This window comes from Coenobita brevimanus, chromosome 80 (genome assembly GCF_032717465.1).
Source record: "Coenobita brevimanus isolate Jiangsu-jjx chromosome 80, ASM3271746v2, whole genome shotgun sequence".
In the NCBI taxonomy this organism is placed as follows: Eukaryota; Metazoa; Arthropoda; class Malacostraca; order Decapoda; family Coenobitidae; genus Coenobita; species Coenobita brevimanus.
Window position 1 is genome coordinate 12,897,396 of NC_137033.1, and position 7,500 is coordinate 12,904,895.

The 7,500-nt window shown below is 41.7% G+C and overlaps 1 protein-coding gene across 1 annotated transcript in view; it reads left to right on the plus strand.

Annotated features, from left to right (window-relative positions):
* The window catches only part of LOC145409235 (uncharacterized), a 54,644-nt gene that overhangs the window by 29,060 nt on the left and 18,084 nt on the right, over positions 1–7,500 (plus strand). The gene's annotated exons all lie outside the window — the stretch shown is intronic.

The following is a 7,500-nucleotide window of genomic DNA, read 5'->3' on the forward strand; positions in this document are numbered from 1 at the left end:
CTATCGACGCATGAAGGTAATTAAGGCAGGCACTAAATATTTCCAATCCCAGTTTTCCCCTATAACACGATCCGCGGTAGTCGTATTACATATAGGCCACAGAGGCAAGTGGAAACAAACTGAGTCCACCAGTCTGATCGGAACAATAATTAGAGGTAAGGCAAAAGTAGGCCAGAAAATGGGGGGGAGGGGAGGTGGAGGCGGGACGAGAAAGATGGCAATGGAATAACACTCAAGACTTCAGGTTAAACACTCAAAAGAGAAGCTGCTCTTCAAGTATGAGAAAAGCTCGAACTGTGAGGGCACTGCTGCGTGTTTGTTTTAACCTGACGAAAATCCCTAACCTCTTTCGGCGCAGCTAAATGTCAGGCTCTCTTTTGTATTATTTTTGTTTTCTTTTCTTGGAAGGAACGGTTTGTTGGCTCTTAGCCTTTGATTCCTTCTTTCTTGCATTAAAAAAAAAAAAAAAAGGTTGTAATTAGACTGAAAGGTAGAATCAGCTTGTACACGGAGACTCATTCCTGTCTAATAACCAAGGTTTATGGAGTTTCTTAGAAGCCCATTTTAGCATTTAAGTTATGAAGGTGACCCAGATCCGTCAGATGAAAATAAACCTATTGTAGTAAACAAGGAAACTCATCTCCTACCTCATAACTAAGGCTCGTAAAACTTTTTGCAACCACTACGTAACAGCAACTTGTCGGTGTGCCCTAGCTCTCAGGCAAAAAACAGTGCGACTTTAGTAACCAAGGAGATACATTCCTACCTCATAACTGCTGCTCATCGAATTTCATGGAACCACGATTCTGTACTGATGTTGTTGATATGGTCCTATTCCGTCAAGTGTAGAACAGACTACTATCATATCCATATTAACATCTCAAACCTGTAAACGTACTTCGCCGGAGTGCTTTTGCTATTCCTAAACGATTTATGGACCTCAAGGAAGGCCTCTCTTAATGGAAGGATGAATGAAGGCTATATCTAACCCCTCTGCTCGAAATCTGGCTCTCAAGCTGAGCAGAATCGTCTGGTGGTAACAAGAACAGACTAAGAAAAAACGTCACCGTGTTTCATTGGGTTAAGGAATCGGACCATTTTCACCTTAAACTGGCCCAGTTTTTCGTCCTTTTGCATCTTATTTCATGTAGCTCAATGCAAAGAAGGTGATGCCACGGCTCTACATCCTTCCATAGCCCTTTTTCGTCACTAGCACCATATTCTAGTGGTAATCTCATGCAATAACTGAGCCCTCATCATGATAGAGAAATGCCAGTTTCAGGCCAAGTTAGAGTATAACGACTCCAGGGATTGTATCACTCACTCTCAGCTGAATAAAATCGTATGGTGTTGGCTGGAACAGAATACCTGAGTCTTCCCACCATGATAGGGCCTCTACATAACCTACACCATCCTCTAAACTCTACAACCATCTTCTTTTTTTTTCCGCTATACATTCTTTCTCTAATATCTTCCCTTCTTACTAACCCCAAGATTTACCACTTTACTGCGAATATGTCATTTATTATATTCTGGCTACTCCCGGACGATTTTATTCAATTTCGCAAAAAGTCCCTTGCACTGATGAAGCTAATGAAGGCTGTATCCAACTCCTCCAGTACAAAATGCATCTCTTACGTTAAACAAAATCATCTAAAGGCAGCATGAATAGGATACAAAAACCGTCATTAATTTGAAATGGTGAGAAAGAAAGTAAAAGCTAGTGGGTAGACATACAACTAGATTCATAGATAGGTAGACAGATAAAAGTGGGGATAGGAAGTAAGTGGAGATAGGAAGAATGCGAGGTGTGGCATGGTTGAGGACAGAGGAGGGAGAGGGGAGAAGTGTCTCAACGGGGGTTCCCCTTTGCCTACGTAAGAGAGAGAGAGAGAGAGAGAGAGAGAGAGAGAGAGACTGGTATGTGTACACTGAGTTCATTGTGGTGCAACTCAACTACTCTGTACTGCCAGGGATGTAAGTGCCTGTGTTTTCCTCGGCTTGGAAGGCTGCCTATGACTCCAGATTGGTGGTGTACTGTTCTATCAAGTAAAAACAATCCGACATTAGGTAGAAGAAGATTCATTACTACCTCATTACTTAACGTGTGTGTGTGTGTGTGTGTGTGTGTGTGTGTGTGTGTGTGTGTGTGTGTGTGTGTGTGTGTGTGTGTGTGTGTGTGTGTGTGTGTGTGTGCTGCCTTTAGATTATAAAAAAATAAAAGGTACACTATTCAAATGGTCAGCACCTCTTCCTTACCGGCTAATTTCTGCATCTCTTATGTTCACATATCTTTCTTTGCCATCTATTCCATCCTTTTCTATAAAAAACATAAGTAACATAAAAGAGAATAAGATGCTTCACCATACGAAATAAGTCGTTCAAGGTTAGATTGCCTCCTTATCTGGCCTGAATATAGCCAAAGTTCTGACATTCCACTGTTTCTTCTTGGCACTTTAGGCATTTCTGTTACTTTCATTCCATATCCCATTCTGTTCGGTTGGAATACTTGCCTTTTATAGCCAAATACAGAAAAAGTTTGTGTGTGTTCAAAGGAGAGAAATTTCATCACTCATGGGTTCCAGTAACTATTCTGAGTCACCCCTTTCCTTGGAACTGATGCACCTAGGAATCAATCTCAGCCAAAACCAGACGATTTTGTTCAGTCGAGAAGAATCCTAGCAGTCAAAAGATTAAGCATCACACCCAGGGATGGCCCGGGGAGTATGTGATTGGGGGAGGACAGTTTTGACCAACTTGATCCGTTTGCCTTTACGATTTGACCAACTAAATAGATATAAACAAACCAAATTAATGCCCCCCCCCTTCCTTGTCACCGTTCCATGGGTGAAGGGGGTCCGGGTCCAGTCATCTTGATTAATTACCTTATGGTACTTGATTTGGACGTAGATTATCCCCCTGACAGTAAGGAAACTAGAGTATTTTGTATTTCTGACCCCCCCCCCACCCCCACCCCGGTCGGGCCATCCCTGATCACACTAGAGATTCTTCAGCTGGCAGAAACGTTCGTCAGCAAAGGAAATGAGAAGCACTGAAGTTGTGGCATATTTGGCAAGCTGATAACCCTGAATGAACGTAGTAGTAGTAGTACTAGTAGTAGCAGTAGTCGTAGTAGTAGTAGTAGTAATAGTAGCAGTTGCTGTTGTTGTTGTAACTCCAGGTTCATCTGAATGTGAACCCAGTGGACTGAGGGCTGTAATTACCCTCCTCCTGTAGTACACTCAGGAAAGAAATGATCTACCCTATTTTTTTTTTTTTTTTTTTTTCCGGCGACTATTAACCCATTCACCATACGGACGTCTTTTGTTTCACCATCATCATCATCACCACTAAACGATTTCTTTCAGCTTAAGAGAGTCCCAGTGGATATGAAGGGACTAAGGAAGGCTACATCTCATCCCTTCATTTCGAAAATTTTCTCTAGTAATGAATGAAATAGTCTGTAGATACCTAAACTGAAGCAAAATAATAAAAACAGGAAAAAATAATAGATATGATAATGATGAGCAAAATAAACACAATAAGGTCAGCTATAAACAACAATTTATTTTAAAAGCTCGTAGAAAATGTCATCACCACTACACACACACACACACACACACACACACACACACACACAAAGAGAGAGAGTGTTGGGGTGTCGTTCTAACAGTGTGTCAAGGTTGAGATAGTACTCACACACACACACACACACACACACACACACACACACACACACACACACACACACACACACACACACACACACACAAATTTTCTATATCTCACGTACATTCTATTGTTTTCAACCACTTCACTTCGTTGTCTTATTATTTCATTTTCTTCTCTCTATCTTCAGACGATTTTCCTCAGTTTAGAGATATCATGTAGCTGAAGGGTTGTTGGTGGCTATATCTAACCCCTCCAGTTAAAAGGGTCACTCAAGCTTGAATTAATCGTCTGATGGGAGCAAGAAATGAAAATATACATTGGTACTCAGAGTGAAGGATAAGGCAAATTGGCCTGGGGAGTGTCGTGAATATTTTAGCGTTATTAGGATTACCATCATCATTGTCATCATCGTCATCATTATCATCAACACAGCACTTGGAGACAATCATCAACGTCGCCACTATCATCATCATCATCATCATCACTTGGAGATAACCACCACCACCACCATCACCACCACCCAATCACCATCATCATCACCCCACCACCACCTAGTGTTGCTCAATAGAGAGGTTCATTAAGCTCACAATAACACGACCCTCAACACTAATACAAGCCAGGAATGGATGTAACAGTTCCTAATATCAATGAACACTTTTTCTTTCTTTTTTTCTTCTTTTTTTTAACTATCCCTGAACTTTCACCCACTCGCCTAAGAAAAGACATTTCGTTATATCAGTGCACTTATTATCTCTTTCTTTTTTCTTTTCTTTCTTTCACTGTCCCTGAACTTTCACCCAGTCACATGAGAAAAGAACACTTGCACTCATTTCATAACCCTCACCTCACAGTCTCGATGAGAGAGAGAGAGAGAGAGTTTTCAGTTTTACAAGACTTCATGTTCTTTTTTAAGTGGCTTTGGTGGTTTCGTAACACCTCTTCCGTAGTTATTTATTTCCCACACTGCACCTCAGATATCCCATTGTATGTTACTGTATCTATACAAACTACGTCGACATTTAAACGATAGAATGACCCAAAAGAGTATGTTGAGATTCTCTATGCAGAATAAAGCGGTAAGGAAGAGGTGCAACGAAACCCACCTAGGTTACAGTAGAGGGAGGGTGGCAGAGGGGGGATTAAAGAGGGGGGATGGGAGAAGAAGGGTGAGAAGGAGAGGGGGGATGGGAGAGGAAGGATGGGAGAGGGAAGATGGAAAAGGTAGGGAGAGAGAGAACGAGTGGGTGAGAAAGAGAGGGAGAGAGAGAGAGAGAGGTTGGACGGAAGAGAGGATGGGAGAGAGGAAAGATGAGAGGGGCGGAAAAAGAAGGAAGCTTAAATCAATGTCTGTCAACTGCACGGGTGTCACTTAAACAGTTAATGTATTGTTAAGTCCCTGTCTTCCCCCAGAACACGATCGGCTGTAGTCAAATTTAAGTACATGGATGGAAAGTGAAGGAAGAAAGTGTTCAAATCAGGTCACCATCCTAGTTGTCAGTCATTAAAACAGCTTGCATGGCTTTCTTACCTTATCCATTCCTTGAGATGCTGGCTCACTCGATCCTTCCTTCCATCCTCCCTTCCTTCCTTCGTGGCGGCCGCAAACACAACGCATATATATCTGCTTACCGTCAAAATCTTACTACCAACATGTGAACTGCACAAGAGTTATTAAGGCGCAGATAGTTCTTTTTTCTCAAGTTAAGATAGTTTTTCTAAGTCACGATCTTTCCCTAGTATACGACACATAGCAATCGAATTTACGTCTAGGTCCCCATTTTTACTGCTGAGTGAAAGGGGGCACAGGGAAAAGATATTGTGTCCAGGAGTCTGACCGGCCCAAAATTAGCATTTCTATTTTTCCACTTGCGAGTTGAATGTACTAACCATCACACCACCAGCACAGAACACAGCGCAAGTTCCCACATACCGATAACAAACACAGGCATCTCATTTCTAAATTACTGAGCACACAGGATTCTACTCGTACTGCGTTTACTGTGTCAGATTTGCTGCTTTTCTTTCGTTCGACCAGTGCTCAGAGAGAGAGAGAGAGAGAGAGAGAGAGAGAGAGATTCCTTTCGACTGAACGAAGGTCATTAAGGTGAACATTTAAATTTTGTTAGGTCCCAATCTTCCCCGAAACTACGACACGCAACCGTCGAATATCCAGTCAAGGTCTCAGTTTCGATCAATACGAACAGGCAGGAGCTGGGGCTTTGCTGGCTTTGAGTCTCTTTTGTTATGGCTCAACAAATCACTCACCTTAATTTGGCCCAGATTTTCGTACTTTTTCAGAATAAGATAATGCTACTGCTCTCCATCCTTTCCAGGGCACTTCTTTGTGACGAAAATCATTCTGTAATACTAATCTATTATTATAAATTAGAATTCAAGATGAAGTGACGTAAATTTTAGGCCGTTAGAGTAAAATGAGAATAATATGGTATCATAGTTGCGGAGGTCTTACTTCATTCTACTGTATCATTGTTTCAGAATTCCCGCTTCACTCTACTGTATCAGTTGTTTCACAGCTCCTGCTTCGCTCTACTATATCATTGCTCCAGAACTCCTCATTCACACTATCGTACCGTTGTTTCAGAGCTCCTGTTCCACTTTCCTGTATCATAGTTTCAGAGCTCTTGATTCACTTTACTGTGTCATTGTTTCAAAGCTCCTGCTTCATGCTACTGTATCATTGTTTCAGAGCTCCCGTTTCACTCTCCTGTACCATTGTTTCAGAACTAACGTTTCACTCAAGACTGATATTGTTTCAATGTCTCGACGTCGCTGTTTTGCTCTGTTCTATGCGTCCTTTGGTTTGAGCTACAAAGATCATTTGATAAAGATGCATTCGTTTCTCTCCTTAAGAGATCGCCTTCCTCTACCTTGGCCCAGATTTTCGTCTTTTTGCAGCTTATTTCATGTAACTGATAGGTAGAAAAGGACAATCCTTTCCACAGCTTTTCCTCGCGACTAGCATCATATTTTCTGTCAAGCACTAGGCAATCTTTTTTTTTTTTTTTTTTTTTTGGTAATTGACGGGATGACTCTGTCACTGACGTGTATACAATAACACACACACACACACACACACACACACACACACACTCGTTTTTCGATAGCAACATACTGATAGCACTACAGTCAATACGTAATTTAATAATGAAATATGAATTTAGATTAAACCAGTGAAGTCAGAGTGTTCTGTTTCCTTTAGTACGTTTATTACTTATTACATAAAAAATAAAAAAATAGGGGCCCCAAAAGACGTGGGGGTCCCTTGCAGCCACACACATTGCATACCCCTAGAACTGCCACAATTTCCATCTTAGGCAAAATTCTGTATTAGTGAAGGGGTTAATGAAGGCTGCATCTAACTCGTCCAGGTCGAAAAGTCTCCCCAGAACCGAATTACTAGTCTGGTGGTGACTGGAATGAAATAAGGACTACGTTACCTGATGGAACTATAAGATCTTCAACAACTACGTGCCCTAATGTTGGCAAGTGAAGGGATGAGGATGTTGTTGCGGTTTGGCTGGTATGCGGGCGCTAATAAATTTTCATAGTCCCCCCAGCCACAACAACCCCCATTTTCTGCGTAATGATGAGATCGTAAGGAAGCCAGGCAGACAAAGAGATATGAGCATCGTCCATGATTATCCTGTTCTTTCGTTTTGGTCTGTCTATGTCTTTCATAGTTTCGCTCTTTGCTTTGTCCTCTCTCTCTCTCTCTCTCTCTCTCTCTCTCTCTCTCTCTCTCTCTCTCTCTCTCTCTCTCTCTCTCATCTTGCTATACCTTCAGAAAACCCCTTTGGTAGTGAAGGG